The sequence below is a fragment of the Protopterus annectens genome, chromosome 2.part0 (assembly GCF_019279795.1).
Source record: "Protopterus annectens isolate FY-2018-M chromosome 2.part0, PAN1.0, whole genome shotgun sequence".
Lineage (NCBI taxonomy): Eukaryota > Metazoa > Chordata > Ceratodontiformes > Protopteridae > Protopterus > Protopterus annectens.
In genome coordinates this window covers 1,453,966,254-1,453,988,557 of record NC_056728.1, presented here as the reverse complement: position 1 = coordinate 1,453,988,557, position 22,304 = coordinate 1,453,966,254, and positions in this window count along the sequence as shown.

Here is a 22,304-nt window from a genome sequence, read left to right as displayed (position 1 = left end):
TAAGTCTTTGATGCTAGCAAGAAATGCTCTTTGCAACACCTGCAATGTGCCCAGTACTGACTTCTTCTGCAATTCATATGGAGTTACATATATCTGTAACATACCTAAGTATGATTGTACATTCTTTTTTTATGAGACCCATTGCTCCTACTACTATTAGAACTGTCTGGGTATCCTTCTTCCACATTGCCCTCATTTCTGCATGTAAATCGTGGTATGTTATGAGTTTGTGTATCTCAGTACATAAGACACTGCAGTCACTGAGTGTAGCAATTTCAATGATTAATGCTACTTTTGTTTTTTTTTCCTGGACTACTATATCTGGTTTTCTCACATCTATTTTTGAACAGTTGGTAATGGGGGATCCCATGCTATATAAACCTCATTGTTTTCTATAATGATTTGCGGATCCTTTTTCTAATACTTCGCAGATACTTCAGTATTATATTGTTTGCACAATCTCTAATGCAACAGTCTTGGCACATTATTATGCCTTTCAATATACAGTCCTTCTGCCATTAGAGTATCACACCCAGCAACATGATGTGTGACTCTTTCCAATTCTGTTTTACAAAACCTGCATTTGCCTGATTCTCCCCCATGTTCAATGGACTTTGTGAACCAATGTGCATGTAGTCCACTATCCTGGGTCACCAATATTAACCTTATGTCTTTTGGTTTAAATTTACCTTTCTTTAACCATTCCTGCATTTGATCCTGATCAACATGAGGTTGTTCCAAGAGTTTTCAGAACTTGCAACTATATTTATGCATTTTCCACATTTCTTCCTTTCTCATCTGATCCTTTGCCTTTAGCCAGTTCCAATAGTAGCAGGAACAATGGGTCTTATAAAAAAAAACTTACAATCATATTTAGATTATGTTACCAATACATGTAACTCCATACGATTTGCAGAAAGTGTTATTACTGAGCACACTGCACGTGCTACGAAGAGCACTTCTGGATATTATCAAAGATTGAAGCAATACTAATTTTATGAACTTTAATCATACTTTGACTTAGGAGTGGGGTCTATTCCCATCATGGTATGAGAAACTCAAAAGACTTAGATAAATTAAAAAAAATGGGGATTAACCCATGTGTCCCAAGATGGGTAGCCAACTGGCTCACCAACAGAACCCATACTGTCAAAGTTGGGGATTCCACCTCCATCAGTAGAACAGTTACCAGTGGGGTACCACAAGGTTCTGTGCTTGGCCCTCTACTGATTGGAATCTATTTCTAGGAAGTCCATGTGAAAGTAGACAGCCTGTAGCTTACCAGATTAACAGATGACTGCAAACTGACAGCAATCATTGAGTACCCTAAAGATATTAGCATATTACAGGAGGGGTTAGCACAGACAAATCATTGGAACCAAGCCACAGTTGAACACTAAATGCAAAAAAGTGCATTGTTGTCCTTTTTGTTAAAGAGGTAGCCCCTGCAAATTACAATATAGGCAGCATTCCCCCCAAGGTCAAACCCAGTGGTGCATGACTTGAGAACACAAGTTGATAGCAGTCTAAACTTCAGTCATCATGTGTTCACAGTGGTAAGGAAAGCCTTTTTATGTTGCAGACCTCATAAGTAAGGGCATCGCATCCAAGACCATGGATGTTAAAACTCCTCTGTACTCCTGCCTCATCGGACCACTAATAGAGTGCAAAATTCCCTCTTTTGCATGTACCTCACCAGACACCTGCAGCAGCTGGAAAGACCACAAAGGTTCCTGACTAAGAGAATTCAGTGACTCCAAAACATGACGTACATGGAAAGAGTCAAAGCCCTGTTGCTATACTCTGTGTCCTACAGGCTGTTGAGAGATAACCTGTGCCTGCCCCACAGAGCAATCTCTGACCCTGCCCTAGTGAAAATGCTGCACATCCACAAATCAAATGGGACAAGAGTCACTCATTCCAGAAATCTCAACCTAGACTCTGACTTAAACAAAACATGCTGTAGAGACAGATATGTCTGCCAGAGACTGCCACTACTCTCAAATAAACTTCCAATTCATGTTAAGCAGTGACCTCAATGACCCTATTTAACCACAACCTAGACAACTGGATTGGAGACCATAAATTCACCCCTATGGTGGTACCTATATCCCTCATGGATAGGGGAACTGGTGCTGATCATAAATTCATAGGGAACCATCTAACAAGGGTCAATTAGACAACCTGGGTATTACATGGCCTGCTTCTAAAGGCTCCCTAGCCATTAACCTAGTAACCTCCTATGAACCTATAAGCACAAATGAGAAGCAAAAGTCGAGTCTTTGGTTTCTTCAGTTTGGGAGGTTTAATGAGTACTGGACCTTTTCACAATGCTTCTCCCCAATGTGTTGACTCTCTTTTATAGGATTAATTGGTCAAAGAAGGATCTCTAAGGACATGCTTGTGATAAACATTTCTGCAGTGTGTTCTGCCTAAAATAGTTTAGATAGTAGCTGTAATATTCTTCATATTCCTGATTGTGTTGTGAGCCTAGTTGTTTGTTAGAGGCTGTTTTCTGAGCTCATTGCCCAGGCCATCATAGCAAAGACCATCCTCCACTTTAGTGAGAGTTTAGTGTTTATGGTCATTGTCTAGTTGGGTTGCCAGGGCTACAGCTTGGAGAAAGCACCTCATTGGTATTTTGAACATTTTTAAAGTGTTTCAGGTTTCAACTTTCTGCTAAGAAGTTAACTTGAGTGTTTCAGCCATTACACACAGAGCTATCTGAGGAGGAGCAGCTGATCTGTGATATATAGAAATAAGTAGCCTGTTTTTTTTTTGCTTATTTGTAGTAGTTATTGCTTATTTTAGATATTTATAGTAATTTTAATGGATACTGCATACTTGTACTGTATTTCATAGCTATTGGCTCACTTGTGATAAACATTTCTGTAGTGTTTTCTCCCACCCTCTCTCCCTATTGACATCTTGTCTTTATACCTGCTGGACTTGCAGTTGCCCACCCCGACTCTAAATTTGATCTTGGACACTCCTTCCAGTCTAGTGTCATTAGCTCATTCTACCTAATACAGAGAGAATTTTCTTCTGTTCCTCCTTTCTCCCTTTCTAAAAAAAAAAAATGTCTGAATATCCTTGTGTTCTGACTGTGCTTCTCAAACATTTTAGAAATATAGAGTATCTTTTAGTGCATTTATTAAAACTGTATTTGCCTTAATATTGTTACAACTCAAGTGCTCTAGGTTGCACTGCATCTGAATTGTTTCAGTGTGTTTTAGCTGCTTTTCTGTATATATAGACTTTTCTGTTTATGTAGACTAGCTACTTATTCTACTGTATTACTGCTTCTTAAATCGTTTTTCAGTTGTGCACTTGCCTTGCTTCATTTAAAAAGTTTTAAATTGTTAATTTTGTAGGGTTTTAATTGTATTTACTGTTTAGGGCTACACACTCAAGTGTGTTAGCCTTTTCTGTGTTTATTTAGTGTATGATTGCATTGTTTAGCCTGTTTTAACAAAAAAAAAAAAAAACTATCTTGTTTGCTTGTTTCCCATTTTTCCTAGCTAGTATATTCCAGATCCCAAGCTTTGCTGGTTTCAGGACTTTATTTTCTGTTTTCAGAGCTATCCAGACCTTGCTGTGGTAGAGGGAAGTCCTACTGGTTTCAGTGGAAGTGGTGAGCATTGTACTGCCTGTCTGACACTAGAGGAGTAGTTTCCAGCTCTGAAATTGTAATTTTAACCATTTGGGGCTGATTTCTTTCCCTTTAATCTTTATGGCTTAAAAATGCTCGTGTTTGCACATTTTTTGTGTTGTGCAGCACCGCGAGGCTACAGTTAAACTATTCCAGGTGCCAGAAAGTCTGGACTTCAAATTCTCCCTTAGAACTAGCTGGTTTCTCAGTAGTAGCACTAAAATCTGAACCCCTGTGACTAGCACTTGCTCTAGAACCTGCTGGAAAGCACTAGTAAGCCTTACACTGCTACAAGCACTCAATTCTCCTTGTCAATAAGGAGAAATTAATTGTAGGCACTAAACAGCCTATAATTGCAAAGTACCTTGCAAAGGTAACGGAAAGCAGCTCTTGTACTTTACAAAAAAGCACCTAAACAGGCATGTCCAAGGGTCAGCTTGCAGTAATTTCTCATGTCCACTTGGTGAATCTGGGCATACTGGGGCAATGCAGCAACTGCCTCATGTACACAGACAACCATCTCCTCCTATTACCCAACAATACAACCTGTGAGAGATGCACTTACAAAGCCAAACTGGAAGCAAAGCTCTCTCCAGCCAAGATTGTGCTAGACAGCCAGGAGGAGAAGGTTAACACCTGCACTACACCTCAAGCAACTCATAGCCCTTCAAAACCCAAACCATCAACACCCACACAAAGCAACACTAAACCCACATATGCATAGCCCCTTAACATTAACCTGCCCAAGCAACAAGGACCTCTGAAGCTGAAATGCAAACACCAGTCACAACCAAAGTGACACATAGCTCACACCAGTGTGCCACCCAACAACAGCCCCTAAGGCAAGACAATGTACCCAACACTTTAGTCATAGGTGACTCTATAGACAGGCACACATATCCCACTCACCAGGCTGAACAAGGAGAAAATTACAGTCAAATCCACTCGTGCATGAATCATGCCATCCCAAATAGAACCAAGACACACTCCTCCAAAAAAAGAAAGCCAATCTGGTGGTCCTCTGCCATAAACAAACTATACAACAGAAGAAAGAAACTGTTTCAGAAAAGAGGAAAATCCCAGGATGCAAAAAACTCCCTTACCAGCCTCAGTAAGAAGCTGAGGTCCCTCATAAAATCCTCCAAAGCTACTTACAAAAATAAAATTGCCAAAAATTCCAAAGACAACTACAAGGCATTCTATAGTTATGTCAAGAATATAAATGGCAATGCTCAGATATGCTCTGAGCTACAACAGAATGGAATTAAATATACTGATCCCAAGGATATTGCCAGTATCCTGGCAGATCAAATTATTGCAAACTTCACCCCCCTCTCACCCCCTAAAGGGCCCATCTAGATACCAAAAGATTGCCAAATTCCAGTAATCACAGCCACACAGGTAGCAACCGCACTCACCAAAGCTAAGAATACAGCATCCATGGGACCAGATGACATCCCAGGCTGGCTGTGTACTACATGAACTACAAAATGAACTGGCACCTCACCTAAGTGTCATGTTTAATCATAACCTCACCTCAGGCTTCGTTCCCACTGAGTGGCACACAGCTATAGTTATCCCATTCTACAAGGGGGGATCCACCTTGGATCCCAGGAACTACCATCCCATCAGTCTGATGAGCCTGATCTGCAAAGGCATGGAACACATTATCATGGAACTTATAAACAAAGATATCGGCAACCTTCAAACACTGGACCCCACCCAGTTTGTGTTCGTGAAGGGCCCATTTTGTCTCCTGAACCTGATTGACTTCTTCGAATCAGTCTACAGAGCTGTGGACGAGGATAAAGTGGTCCACACAGCCTATCTGGACCTCGCCAAGGCCTTTGACACCATCCCCCACTCTGGAGTCATAGATAAATTTACTAAGCTGGGCATAAATCCCTACATCACTTGATGGGTTGCCAACTGGCTTACTGACAGAACCCAGAATGTAAAAGTAGCCAACTCCAAATCCAGATCCAGACAAGTGACAAGTGGAGTACCTCAGGGTTCAGTCCTGGGACCACTCTTGTTTGGCATCTACATCTCTGAAGTACAGGCCAACACTAAGGAACTATGGCTAACAATGTTCGTGGATGACTGCAAACTGGGAGCCATTACTGAATCCCCAAATGATGTGGATATTCTACAAAAGGGCCTTACAGAAACAGATGTTTGGTACCAGAGCCATGGGCTCAAGCTTAATGCCAAAACATGTATAGTTATCCCCTTTGGGAAAAAAACATGTACCCATAAATTACCACATAGGTGGCAGTACACTAAACACCAAAAGTGTGATGAGAGTCTTAGGGACACAGGTGGACAGTAGTCTCACCTTTGATAACCACATTGCCACAACAGTTAGGAAATCTTTCTATGTGGCACACCTTATCACTAAGGGCTTTTCATCCAGAAAAAAAGAGGTCATTGTCCCACTGTACTCACCCCTCATTAGAACCATTATAGAGTACAGCACCCCATTTGGTATGTACCTCACAAAACATCTGCAACAGTTGGAAAGGCTGCAGAAATACCTCACTAAAAGAATCACAGGCCTAAAGCAGATGCCCTATACTGACCATCTAAAAAAAACTCCAGCTGTACCCTGTGGCATATCGTCTAATCAGAGGCGATCTCTGCTTAACATACAAAGCCATGTCAAACCCTGAGCTGTTGGACATGCTCCACTTAAAGAAATCCCAATCACTCAGAGCCACACGCTTCAGGGATCTGAACCTTGTCATCATAATGAACAAAACATGCTGGAGGGATAGGTTCCTGACCCAGAGTCTCCCCATACTCTGGAATAGACTGCCTATACATGTCAAGCAGAGTGCCTCCTTGGCACTCTTCAAAAGGAACCTTGACAATTGGATGGGAGATAGGAAATTCACCCCAGGGATCACATCAGTCGCACTGCTAGACAGGGATTCCAGGGAAGTAAATATTGCAGGAAGAAATATCCAAGGAATTGTTATGGCTAGGCTTGTATAGGCACTAGGGCCGATAGCCTAGTACCAACCTATGAACCTATGCCTGGCCTGAGTTTTTGGGTGATCAAGACTCCCCATTCTTCGGTGGTTCTTCTAAGTTCTGGTCTCCATCTGGGCTTGAAGAATGATCTTCCTTTGCCAACATATCCCCTTCTCACTTAGTAATGCCCATCTTCTCTGCCCACTCCATTAGATGTCCAAGCTAGTAATCAAGCTCCTGTTACATGACCACAAACAGAACTTTATCCTTCTACACCACTGCATTGGTCTCTGCAGGTATAACTTATCATCATCAACCCTCTTTTTTTCCATTTTCTTCATGGGTTCAATGAACCATACCTCTTGATTTAGGCCCATACTCCTAACTTCCACAACAGTTAAGTCTGATTGTCACAGGTCTTCTGTCACACTATCTAGCCATATCTTGGCTGGACATCCTCATTCCCTCTAACCTTTTTCTTGTCTCACTCATATCTTCTTCATCAAATCATCTTCTTCTTTCCTGCATATGCGACCAAACCATTGCAGTCTGTACTCTTTTACCTTCTGCCCACTCCCTCTTATCTTCTGTTGCCTCACAGTGTACATCTTATCAACAATGTCAGATGCATCATCTCCATTACCTCAAGCTTCTTCAGCTGCTCTGCTTTCACTGCCCAGGTTTCAGTAGTACTGATCACACCATTGTTTTGTATACCTTACATTTCAGCTAATTTGGCATTTGTCTGTCACACACTACCCACACCATTCATTGACAGTTTTGTCAGCTGGCTACAGTACCCATGATACTTAGCTTTGACCTCCTCATTCAGACTTCCCTTACCTTCACCCCAGCCTCCCAGATACTTGAAGCTGTTGTCCTGTTCCAATATTTTCACTTCAATCTCATTTTCATTTTTTTCTGATTTTCCTGCCTTCAGTTTTGCATTCCAGTTATCAGTTCTCGTTGACTCTGCTGGGAGTACTGCATTGTCTGCATGTCGAAGCATTCATGGTCTGGCCCCCTCCATTCTGTTTTCTAATGTAGTCCATCACCAGTATGAACAGCAGTGGACTCAGAGATGAGACTTGACACAAAACCACTATCATTGTGAACTCCTCAGTGAATGTGAAAACTATTTGTACTTCTGTCATTGGATTGTTATGCATTCTCTGCACTAATTATTCCATTTTTTGTACTGCCCTAAATCAGCTTTCAGGTGTCCTTGTCACATGCTTTCTTCAGGCCTCAAAATGTCCAGTTGAGCTATTTTACCACAGTTCCAGCTTCCTCTTCACTGTCTGTCTTACTTAAATATTGGGTTAGTTGTGCTGGATTCTGATCTGAATCCAGACATCTCATCTCCCATCTTATTTTCTACTACTCTGTATAATAGTTTATCCGTCACCATATCCAGCACTTTCACACAGTGTGAGACTAGTTTGATAACTCTGTACTTCCCACAATTTTGAATTCCCCCTCTTGTACACTGCCAGAAGAATGCTTATTTCCTGTCATCTGGGGTGCCCCTTTTTCTCAATACCATGATGAGTGCCTTCAGGAACGATTTCTCCTCTAACTCACCCAACATCTTCATCAACATACCTGCTGTGGCTTCATCTGACCTGCTATTTTCCTCAACTTCCTTTTCCTTTATGCTGTTCTTACTTCTTCCAGGGTTCTTCTTCATCTTTTATCATAGGTTTTCCACAGGGCAGTACAGTGCTTTTTCATTCAGAAGATACTCATTCCATTTGCCTTTGATGTCCTGTAGTCAGCAAATCACATTGTTGGTGATATCCTTTATGAGCGGTTCACCTTTCTGCATTTGCCTGTAACCTGGTAGGACTTCTTTTTGCTTTTTGCTGAGTCACTTTGCAGAAGCTGGCAGAATGTATAGTTTCTCTGATAACTTGTTCTTTGCTGTTGTGAGTGTTTTCTTAGCCTAGTTAATCAGTATTTTTTCTTAGCATGATCCATCTTTTCTAGCACCCATTTCTTCTTGGACTTTTTCTTTTATGTGATAATTTCCTGGCCTTCTGTATTCTACCATCATATATCTTTTATATCTATTGTTTCTATACCTGGCTCAAACAGATATCTATTCTATATTCTTTCCACATAATGTTTGGAGGTGCTTCCATTTTACTTTGGCTACACCTATTTCCTTTTCATCCTGAGGTGTTATTATTTCCTTCAGTGTGTATTTCTTTGAATTCCAGTGTTATCATTCCAGTCAACTTCCAGATCTCAAGACAAGTCCTTGATCTTAGAGAATACTTTCTGACCACTTTTTGCAGCTGATTCTGACCATCAGTGGTTTATGTGGGGGACCAATACTCATTTTGACTTTGCAATCTCTGATTTTACCCCAGTAATCATTCCTTACTAGGAAGAAGTGTACCTGAAATGTGTGTTCTCAACTCTTGTATATGATCTTTTGAAAATCTCTCTCTCTCTCTTGGAAAACCATGACCTGGCCACAGTCAATATTTTGCTGGACAGCCGTTTAGAAATGCTTATCTTTTTTTAGTCTTGTTGCCCCTCTCATATGGACCCAGGCATTCCTCATATCCTGTTCTGTTTGTCCAAGTATGAACATTTAGGTCCCATATTATTAACACAAACTCATTTTGTCCCACTTTATCTAGGTGGTCCTACAACAGTTTCTGGAATACGTTCTCTTCCTCTCTATCACAACCCAGCAGTGGGCATAACCTGAGATTATGAATACTGTTCTACATTTACACTGAAGTCTGCTTATCATGAGGCTTTTAACTAATTCTGATGACATACCATCCCTGTCTTCAGAAGACTTTCTCACACCTTAAATGCTACACCATTTCTAGTCAGTTTTCTCCTCAAGTAATAGACTCAGGAACCCAAGCCAAGTGACTTTGCTTCACTGTCCTTTCACTTTGGCTTCTTGATACACAGGATAGCCACTCTCCAACGTATAATCATTTTGTCCTCTTCCAACCCACTTTCTGTTAGTCAACATATATTCAGTGTAACAATTCTTCCAGTATTGTTTGAAGATTCATTGATTTTACATCAAGCTTTCACTCAATAAAGCTACATCATGTAATCTTGTCTGGGCATCTGAACACAGTTGGCCAATAGCTTATTGGCCCAGGGCTGTTAGGCTTTATGGTGGTCCCACAATGACCAACACAGGTGCATAGATGTGTCCTATCATTGCTTGATTGCCCTGGTGTAGGTCAGAATGGATAGATTCTCTACTCATTTAGCATTGAAAAATATCCATGCCAGTTGTAGCGACATTAGTCAACAAGATCAAATCACCTATAGCCATTTTTTGCACTTCAGAGTGGTATCCCTAGCATAGTGTTCAGACTGTGATTGATATTCTCTTATCTAGTTGATAATGAACATCAGAATTAATGTCTGAAGCAGATAGTCTGCACAATTCTTCCCTCAGAAGCTACTGCCTGGAGTTTTTGTGGTTGCCTGTGGATATTTCAGTGTTCATGGTGCACTACTATTGACACATCTCACTGCAAGCATAATTAATTGCTAATTAACTTAATAATGCTCTATTATTTTTACTGTTAGACTGTAGCATAGAGGGATAAAACCCTAACAGTGGCTCAGGTCTCCTGAGTGCAAATAGCGGCTCAGGCATCTGAGTCACTGGCAGGGAGAAGGGAAGTGCAAATCCTGGAAGGAGGAGAGGAGGATTGTATGTCCAGTTGCACATAATGTAGTAATATTTCCCTGGTAGAAACCATGAAAAAAAGCTACCATAGAATACTTCTGCAGATGGTAGTGTGATTTGCTGATGTCAGCTGTTTGCAGAAGTGAGGGGCAGAACACAATGGATCATCCATTGCATTACCAAGGCATGGATTAACATAGAAAAAAACTATCACAGCAATATGATAATGTCCTGGGATGTGTCAATCATCTCAATAGCCCTAATCTATTTTGGAGAAAATATGGGGGTGTAAGGAGTGGTAGGTAGACCCAATGAAAGACGACAGGAGAGAGAGCAGTGTCAGCTGATGGTCAACTGCATGGAGAAAAACACTGGGAAAAAAAGGAATGATGTATTATGCTTATAGTATATCAAATTCTCACCAATAAAGTATCCCTTATGAAGTGGCCATAACTTTGCTACTAACAAAATGCTTATGCACTATTCAGTTCATGAGACACTTACATTTTATTTGCTAGACCTTAAACACCTTCCTTCTTCAAGGGTGAAATGCCAGTGTTTCTGTGTAAACCTTCATATTCGTAACCCCATTGATTCTTTTTATTTCTAACCATGTAACTGCTACCCGAATAGGGCCCAAGATATATAAGCTCACCCCCCCCCCATGTAAAATGTAACTCTTACTCTCCCTGTACATTCAAAGGAACCATCATTATTTACCATAGCTTCAGGGCACTCATCAAAGAACATAATATTTAACAAATGCTATTTGCAAATACCTGGTTACAACCCATAATTGTCAAAAGAGCCATATACTGAACTGAAGTTACCCATACTAGACTCTATTAGCACAAATTATCGAATATTATATTGCCTTTCCTCATGAAGCATTAGTTCTTGACTAGCATAAAATTTATTCACGTTTAAGATGAATTCTATCTTTTAATCACTTTTTGATTAACCTTTATTTCAGTTTTGACTAGTGGAGAAAGAAACCAAGCAATACATTATTTAATCATAATGCAGGAATCTCATAAGCATCTTATAAACTTTCACATCTCAACTATTCAGCATATTTACTTGTTAATTTATAATGCCCAAACTGCTCCCAATATGGCTTACCATGAAAATACACGACCAAGGTTTTCCTATAATCCTCAGTTTTTTATGACGGCATGTCAACACATACACCCAGTGAACACTAACATATATTGGCAATCAGCAAGATGCTTACTAACAGTAGAAGTCAAGTAATTTCCTAAACTTCACATGTCTTATATCATCCTTGCATTAGCCTTTTACCATCCAAGATATCTCCTTAATAGGAAAAGAAAGTCATGCACAGCATGGCTATTTAAAATTACCCTTAATGAGCTCATGTCTGCTAAGGACTGCTGCTGTCGCCACATTCCCTACAGCCTACAGGTGGCACACACTGGCACTGTTTTTAAAGCAAGTGCACACTCCGCAATCAACTTAACGCTGCACCTTTAGGTGCTCCACAGATCTAAATTATATAATGGCATAAAATCCAAAATGTCAGGCAGTAAATGTCATTCTTTTTTCCAGTCACAAACATGCAAACACCAACTTGAACAGTACTGCTAAAAGACCCTACAATAAAGATCATTTTCTTGCACCATTTGATCACTAAAGTGACTCATAGAGGGCATAAACTTATGACAGTTGTTAAAAATGCAGTTAACATCAGTGCACTCAGAAACTGTGGATAATAATTACCTCAGAGGAAGTTTTTCTTGAATCAAAGGAAGTATCTCAGCATGCTTAGCTATGCTTTACTTCTTTCAGGTTATACTCACAGTACTCTTCTAAAAATGTCTTACATTCACAGGTTCCTAGTTATGGAATAATATCTACAAGTATGATCAAACTTGAAGCATAAAAATGTGCTATGCCTTTAAAACATTACAACAGATTGTTGAGGAAATAAAGTGCAATGTCTTTGCACAGATGAAATAATGTCCAATAGGAATGATGAGATCCTTCCAGATTCCTAGATTACAGTCACGACTGCTCAGGTTCAGCATAGCAAGGTAGTTTTTGCATGTCTGACTACCAGAGCAAGTGCAACAGGCATTCATGTTCAATGATTACGTTTTGTGTATCTTGCACATTTTATTTTGACTACAGTCACATTTCTGAGTATTGTACATGATTAAAACTACCAATTTATACTCAAATTGATAAATTATGTCCATTTCATAATATGCAATAACATACAGTTCCATCCAAGTGATGAAGAAAATAATTAGAAGTGATGGATATATCAGGTTAAATTTTCAAGGTTTTCGGTGAACTTTGTTTCCACAGGAAATCAAGGTCCTTGTCTAGTCATCTCATAGAAAAGTCATAATCAGACAAAATCCTACACACACATACACACACACACACACACACACACACACACACACACACACACACACACACACGCACACATCTTACAAAGTTTGACAAGTTGCCAAAGCTGAGTCAAAACTTACTCCTTTGTATACCAAAATTTAAACTACATGTAAACATTTTGAGGTTGCCCATCTACAAGTCTGAAAATTGGTAAGTGGGCCTGATGAGATCTTTGCATTTTAACAGCATTCTTTTGTTCCTTCCATCTTGTTTTTTAAGAAATGCACATAATCCAAATCTTCTTATCGCTATGGTATACCATCGTGCTTAAAGTCATTCTTCATGTCTTATGCTATTGTTCAACCAGGTATAAGGTAAAGGTTACTACATTTGGTTGTGCATTACTGACTGACCTTTTCATCATTGGTTTTGGAGTGCGTAGAAATGCAACTTCAAATTCTGGAAAACATTGCATTGACACCTAAGTTCGTTATATGCAGCTTATCTGTAAATGTCAACAGTTTGTCATGTGGCTTTTAAGTTTTAGTCAGGATCATCTCCAAAGAGACTGAAGTTTCTCTGGTTTAAGCAGTGATATGTAAAACTCATTAGCACCTATGGTTTGAATGCTGTCATTTGTTACACAGAGAAGATGGATTTGTAAAAATGTTACTTCTTTAAAAGACTGGTAATCACTTTAACTTCTTTTGGAATTTATTGTTCTTATACCATATGAACTTGCAAACACCATCTTAGTATTTGCTTAAAGAACTTTTGTTTTGTCAATCATCTGTGAAATACATGAACAGGACAACTTTGTTCCTGAAGCACTGTGAGATCTACCACTCTCCCAACCCGTATTGATGGTCATTGTTTCCACATACTCAAACTATAAATAATATCTCCAACCACAAGCAAAAATCTTTTGTTTTATTAGACATTTTGTATGGACCAAAAATTCTGAAAAAAAATGTGCAATATACACATGATGGAAGTCCATAGTTGTTATGAAAAATAAGGACATCAACCACTAACTGTCCCTGTGTAGGTTAGCTATATCTTGTCTACTAGAAATTAATTATCAAACTACATATATCTACCAACTTTAGTAACAGAACTGGAGAATCCTTAAACTAAGTGGCATTTCACCTGGGCTAGCAATAGGAAAAGAAAATATTTTATTAGACTGGCCCTGCACATTGGAATTTTCAACTAATAAAAACAAGAAATTAAAAAAATGTATATTACTTTCACAGTTATGCTGTTAGAAAATCAAAAAATGGCATATGGCTGCAAATGTTTCTTAGACTGTGTTTTATTTTACTGAAGCACAGTGTAAGGAATGCCCTTGTTATTTTTTCTGCCTTAAACTAAACAAGGATGATCTTTTGTTTCCTGTTTCAACATGGTATTATCTATTGTAAAGTAAAATTGTGGTTCTTTTTCTGTTCTGATTGTTATCTTAATTGTCATCAACCTTATACTGCAGTATTGATTATACTTAATTTGTGAGCTTTTTAAAATTCTTTTATGTGCTAGGTGGCATTATCATTTTGTGGCTTTGACCCAAGTAAGTGTCTTCAAACAAGTCTGTCCTCCAGTAACAATCAAGCAAATTTATGCTTATAAAGTCCGTTTTAAAACTGCTTCCTTTTAGATGCCACCATATCATATTATTCTGTCATCTATCCTCTTTAAGTCAGTTCATTGTGCTGCACATTAACCAAATTTCCAGTTCCACTTATAATTCATTTATCTATTTTGTATTGTTTTATAGTTTGTGTAACCATGTTTTTACATTCTGTTTACTGTGTTAATTTCTACCATAGTTTTCATCGTTCAGTCACGTGCATTTATACTTACTGTATTTGGCTGTCACATATGCGCAAAATACTTCAAATATTATCCAAGAACTAAATATATAGCTCATTTCTTCAGCTTTCCAGACTACCCCTCCTCTGTAAATGTAAAAACAAAATTTAACAAGTCTCATGTTATTTGATAAAAGTTTGTTAAAATCCAACTTCTGATGATTTTTTTTGTATATATCATTTTTCTCTGGTATATGACTTCTTAACTAATATTCTGTCATGTTTTTCTTTTAAACAACAGTGCCAGCATTCAGATCTTTATTGTCAACTCAACACCCTTTTTCCAATACTCTGTGTATCTTTTCTGGAAATATTTTCCTCTACCAGCACAGCAGCATATGCATTATTTCTAAATGCTTTAGCTATGTTTTTATACACTATGTAGCTTACAAGTGGTTATAATGGTGTAACACCTAATATTATGCACATTGTAATGTCATTCAAAATTGCATAGCATCTTATTGTTTTCCTCTAACCAGTACTATTTGTTCTCTATTTACTAACCAGTTTTCAGCTGATTTTATTCTTCTTTTTTGCACAACTACTCATTTTCTGTGTGCTGACAATATTTACAGGAACTGTGTTGACTTCCTTACCCTGCTACAAGTATACCATCTCCATCATTCTGCCCTGCTTAGGCAACCCAGTAGCATAATCAAAAGAACAGGATCATTTGACTAGATATTTTTTAAATAATTTTATTCACAGTGCATAACTCTGAACAAATTAATAAATATTAATCCATTGTCACTTAAAATATTCCTGTATTTTCCCATGTGCAGAGATAAAATTATTGCTTGTATCACCTCTACCTTTTTTCTGTCACAAGTATCTTCCTAGACAGCCAGTGAAAATTTAAAACCTGTTCAACTTGCTCACTTATAACAATAATGAGAATTCTTTTATCACAGTTTTCTTAATTTTACTACAGAAATAGTTAAATTGGATTAATGTATATATTTTGTCTGATTGCATACTAATAAAATATGATCTGTCCACCATTTCCATTTTTAAAATGCGTAATTTAGCCATCTACATCCTGCTTTACTAAAAAAAATTATAAAACTTAAAGAAACTTTTCTTATTTACAAGCCTCTCTTCCTGTCTTTCTTCAGTAGTTGAAATATTAAAACCTGCTTTTTTTCAGCTGAGCCAAATAATATTATTTATCATTAAATATATTTAGTTAATGAATATTTCCAATTAGTTTTCACCATCCTTGGTAAATAACCATATTTTTAATGATACCAGCACACTACTAAGATCAGAAGTTTTCTTCTGAGGTGTCACACACTTGGACAAATGGGAGCATTGAAAAAAAAATCACCCTTTATTACTTTGTTGTCAGATATTATGACACAGCACCTACAATAAAGCAGTGTCTAATATACTGATGGAACAATAGCAAATCAAAGGAATTATATTTTAAGTTATGACAAAATAGAAGACAACATATCCTGAAAATAACTATACTCAACATTTCTGGACATTTCCATCTTACCCTGTATTTTCATAACATTTTTCAGTTTCAAAACCTAACAATTTCAGGTTTTTATAAATTGCATAATTATTCTAGTTTATATGCATTCTTCCACACACACATATACATTATTTTAATCTCTTTTACTATTTTATTAAAATCGACTCCCTTTTATATCTAGTACGACTAGCTCATAATAATTCAGACTTAAATAGACTGTTAATCTGCAGTAGTGCAAAGTCACTGTATAATACAAGTCTCCTACACAACTGTCTTACTACATCTTCCATATTTGTGTAACATCAACTACTACTTTCTATTTATTTCAAGCATTTATTGATTGATTGATTGATTGATTGATTGATTGATTGATTGATTGATTGACATTTGATTACCAGGAAAGTTCAACTGGGTAGAAGTCCATTTTCAGAGGCGGTCTGGGGAAATGCTGCAAATTATTACAAAACATTCTAAGAACAACAATTTTACAATTTTCAGAAATAAAACAAAAATATCTGCAGTTTAAATCGTAACAAATTAGACATAATATAAAAACGGTTAAGAACTGATGTAAGATATATGACAATCATTTAGTATTTAGAGATATTTTAGACAGTTTGTAGACAAATTAAAGGTAAGTTTAATACAAATAGGCATTGCAGTATGAAATGAGGGAAAAGCAAGCTTATAATATATTGAGAGAAAGTCAGGGAAGAGAATTAGATAGCAGTAAGGAAGTAAGCGAAGAAGGGAGCGTAAGGAGGTATAAGGAATGAAAAGGTACTTGTTCACATTTAGGTTTTGAGTAAGAACAGAGCCAGATTTTAGGTAGGAAGTCTTTCAGAGTGGTTTTGAAAGATGGGATGGAGGGTATAGACCTGATGGACACTGATAAGAATTTCCAAGTATGTTTTTTTTTTTAAATCTTGCATGTATTAGAGTGGGAGCACAGGCACATGAAACAATAATAGGCATGTGACCATGAGGGCAATACGAGGCCTAGCCATATGCAGATTTAAGTAAGCACACTTTAAAGATGTTGACAGCCTTTGTGAGTGTTTAATAGTGCCCACATCCCACACCATACCCTGGTCTAGATTTCTGCCTAGCCTTTCAATCATCAACACTATACTTAAAATCAGGGAAAGTCCTACTTTGCTTGACCTGTTAAAATAACTTATTCCATAGCAACCTGTCCCATTAGTGAGTCATGTTTATTTGTTGGTGGAAACTTGAATATTTGTTATGGGTGTTTGTAGTGATGCTGGTTTTGTGAAGAAATATGAAGTCAAATAGGATTTTTTTTTTCATTGCTCAAAAAGTGAGACATGGGTCACCTTAAAGCACCTGGAAGGCTGCTTATTTTAAGGCTAGTTGTGCTAATCTATCACAGTAGTTGAAGGCATTAAGACCTTTAGTTATTCTTTCTTTTCTTTCTTTTCTTTTTTTTTTTTTTGGTTAATTGTTAAGGCCTTTCTTGTTGAGTGATATGCTTGGATTTGCATAAGCCAAACAGTGCAATCGTAAGGCAGCTTATTTGTATCCGAAAGATATTTCTTTGAAAACAAACTGGAAAAGGCAGAAGTACTTCCAGATTATGATGGAACAAGTTGTCTTATGACTTTATCTGTTTGAATAGGAGTACGACGTATAGCATATGAGGTATGAACAGCTTTTTGCCACTTGCTACTATGCTGTACTTTTTTTTTTGCATTTAGCTTGAGACCATTTTCACTAGACCAACTATGTGCATTTTCCAGCCATTTTTAGATAACTTTAGCATCAATAAAACTCACTATAACAGTGGATGAGTGGATGACAGTGTCCAGTTTATGGTCATCAGCAAACATGGTCAACCATACATCAAGGATATTGACTTGGATGTCTCCAAAATAAGTGCCATACAGGAGAGGACCCAGCATTTGATACCTCTGATACTGCATAAGTTAACATTTTACATTCAGACAGGACACCAACAACTTTCATTGCTTGGGATATGTTGGATTGCAATCCAGCAGACAACATATAGGGCTGTGTTAAGTTGTCTATGTTTTCAATAATATCAGCAGAGGGGATCATATGAAAAGCCTTGGCCAGGCCAAAATAAGCAGTATGCACTGAGTGACCAGTGTCCTCTGTCTCTGCAACCTTTTAAAAGAAGATTGATAGGCTTAGGAGACAGGATTTGTCCTTTATAAAACAAAACTGATTGGGGGTTTAGATCAATAAAGTTCCCTGTACCTGCAAAGTTGAGTTCTGCTATGATGCAGTCTATGGATTTGCATACAAGTTTGGAGAGACTGATGGATTTATAATTACCTAGGTCTGTAGAGGCCATCCTTGTGTAGTGGAGTTACAGTGGCTGTTGTCCAGTTACCAGGGACACCCTTGGGTAAAGGCTGATGTTGAACAGTTTTACATATAGGCCCAGGAGGTGCACAATTGACATTGATTAGAATGCAGTTTTTATGTTATCTGGCCACATGGAAACATTATTTATAGCCTTTGCCAGGGAAGACTGGTTGCAAGGTGATGAGAGGGAAAACTGCATTTTCAGACATAGTAGGTGCAACATTGTGGCTAGGTGGAGTTACGTTAGCACTAAATTTGAGTGCTAATATATTAGCTATATCCTTGAGACTGGAATGAGTGATGATATTATTGATGAGCAGAATGCATTGTTAAACATCATTTCTTAACTTCTTGAAATAACACAAGAAAGATCTGTACATTTCCTTTGATATCTGGAGTGACCCCTAGTTTGTATCTGCTTTAGATTTTCTCACTGTGCTTTAGTTCATTACTGGATTGTTTCTATGTGATCTTGAGGTAGGGAAGGTGGGGCTTGTTTACAATGGTTCAGTGTTGTTCTCATTTTGTTACACAGTTTATTAGTCCTAGAGGTTCATCAGATTGGTTTATTCCTGAATTTAAACAAAAACAATTAGTACCATCATTACCAATAGTACAAAAATCTTTATTTTAATCCAGCAGATCTAATAATAACTGTTATGATACACTCATAATATGGACTGGTTTTGATACTAAATCATCTTTTGTATGATCTATCAAAATGAATCAATACCTAATTTAAAACATAATAACATGCATCGTTGAATCTTGATTAATATTTAAATCTCTGAAAGTAATATTCATACTCTTCAAATACAGATACCATTTACCTAAAAAAAGTCTATATATATATATATATATATATATATATATATATATATATATATATATATATATATATAATATTATGCTTATATTAAAAATATTACTGTACAATACTCAATTTACCATACTCTCACACTCTGCTTCTTACGGTTCTGTATTTCAGGTGAGAGATATAAACATGACTATGCTAAACAATGCATGCAGTCAAATGTATTTTCTTGTTTTAAGTTTGAGATTCCATCTACATCTACCTTTCAGGAATTTTTATAGCACTTTCTCATGAGAAAAGACACAGTTGCAAGCACTGGAACATACTGCAAATAAGCTTTGATTCATTAATAACAGCTACCATTGTAGCACCAGAGGAACAGTATATTAGTAGTGACGCCCTAGAGAATGTGACAGTAATTCACTGAAGCTGGAGAGAGAGTTGTTATTTAGAATGTGAAGCACAGTTAAGCATCTCTTTAGTTTAAATCAGTGCTTCAATCCATCAGTGTGCTTTGGCATTAGAAGGCAGATAAATCTTACAAGTTCAAGTGCAATTCTAGCAAAGATTCAACCTTTGTTCAGCGGCTTCATTTATTTAGGCATTTCTAGTTAATCACCGAGATTGCATCTAATGAAACTATTGGCAAAATGCTCTGCTTGGGACATAATTTATCAAGCATTGTCTATCCAAAATATTTTATTGAAGCTAACCAGTTTGATATTCAGTGAACACACTAAAAAATAAAAAAAATAATAAAAAAAGTGTACTAGTTTTATTTCCTTCTCACAAAAGGGGGAAAAAAACAACTGTTGCAATGTTTTTAATGCAAAACTGTTCTATTTGAGACATGAGAAGCACAACGTTACTTCTTTCTATTTCTGTTTTATTGGATACTGCTCATTAGCTGTTCCTCTTCATTACTGTTTTCTGCTCACGTTAAGTCTCTCAGTGGATAAAAACTTCTTTTGTTTTAACTCCCTGCTAGGGATTGGAAAATTAAATGTTGAATGTATCCCTGGTTATCTGTGTGTTGTTAGTACCTTTCAAAGTGAACAATAAGTGATGGCCCTTATGGCAGATGGAAGGAACCCCTATTAAAAAAATCTTCATTTATGCCTCACTTGATGCTGCTTAGCCTTCCAATGACAGCAGATACAGTGACAGTACAGTCATAGTGCACATTGCTGAAGACACTGTCTTTATTGACAAGTATAATGGAAATAACTCTACAGTCCCCACTATGCATTATCCAAGTATTGTGGTTCCAGACCCACACTGCAGTCCACACTGGGTACCATCCTATTAATATGGTTCCAGACCCACAGTATAATTTCCACAGTGTATCACTCTATAAATGGAGTTCCAGACTCACTACAGTCCCCACTATGTATTATCCTTTTAGAGTGTAGGTCTGGAACTGCTTTATCGGGTAATCAGGGAAATGTAAATGGCTTTGAGGCATGGTCTGTTCTGCCATTCATCCTTACCATTGGGCTTAATATGTTCATGACACCCATGGCACTACTAAAGTGAGGGATTTCCTGCTTCTTCTCCAGTGATATGACCTAGCTGCCAAACCAGTTTTGAAAATGTTCAATATTCTGTGACTGGCATAGAAATGCAATTGTACTAATTTTCACATGGAGTTAATGACACAGTTTTGTGGTTTAATATATTCATGCTCATTTATTTATTTTCTAATTACTCAATTAATCCAACTTAGTGTCTAGGGCTAACTGAAGCCCATTCTCCACTGACTGTGTGAAAGGCAGGATAACTAATCCTGAATGGGGCTCTAACATGCAGCTATGGGAAATTTGGAGGATTGTCAACTCCCCTGTGGCTTATCATAGAGATGGAGTAAACCAAAGCACCCATCAAAAACCTACATGGAAACAGAGCTATATGCAGACTCTGCAGAAGAAAAAGCTCCACCTTAGATATACACTAGAGAAGTGCATGCTGAAAGGGTCTATATTATAAACTCAAATGCTTACCTTATCGAATCCCTAAACATTGACCCATCCTCATCGAACCACATAAACACTGAATGCCCTAAACCACGAAATTCAAAACGTCGAACTATCATACTTGTCCCACACCACCGCCAGCTACATACTACCTACACAGACAAACTAAATAAACCACATACATACAATAACCAAAACCCTACTTCTAACCCTAAACTAAACCCTACTTCTAACCCTACACTAAATCTTACATATAACACCAAGCATGCACTTAACTTAACCCGCACCCTAACCTTAAAAAGCTAAACCCAAACAAACTAAATAATCCACACGCATACACTTAACAAAACCCTACACTAAATCTAACATACATTACCATCTATGCACTTACCTTAACCAGTACCCTAACCCAAAGGTCTGTAGCTATCACACACTTACCTTATGGAGCTATACCGCAGAAGGCCAACTGTGACGATTCAACGTTTCTGGCTTCGCTTTTCTGGACGTTCGATTTTTTCATGGTTCGTTAAGGACGGGTCGGCGTTTAGGCATTCGATAAGGTAAGCGTCCGACTTTACAATATAGACCTTGCTGAAAGACACTGGGCCTAATTCCAGAGTTTGTTAGAGCAGTGACTTAATAGAAAGCTAAAACAAAATGTACAATTGCATAGATATCATTTATTAAAAAAATAAACATCAGGAAATTTACAAGCTAACTATAATAAAAGTAAAACATCATCATGAAGCAGGTTTCTTTTTTTTTTAATTCTCTTTATTGTTCTATTCAAACATTAACAGCAAATAACATCAGATAAACATACATGAACAAGTTACATACGCAACTATATACATTTATACATTGCCCAAAATAACACAAAGGATAGTACAGTAATCAGATAATCATTTCAATATATGTTCAAATATCATTCTCCAATATTCTTTAAGATATGGTTTCTGGTTAATGTTGTGGAACAAGTATCTATGTGCCTTAAGGTGTTTAATAGCTAGAGTCTTGAACCCTTCCCAAGATAATAAGTGCCTGTTTTTCCAATTAAGAGAGATATAGTATTTTATTAACATAAATATGGAAATAAAAATTCTATATTTCGCCTGTGATAGGCCCGGAGGAGGGATGTGTAGAAAA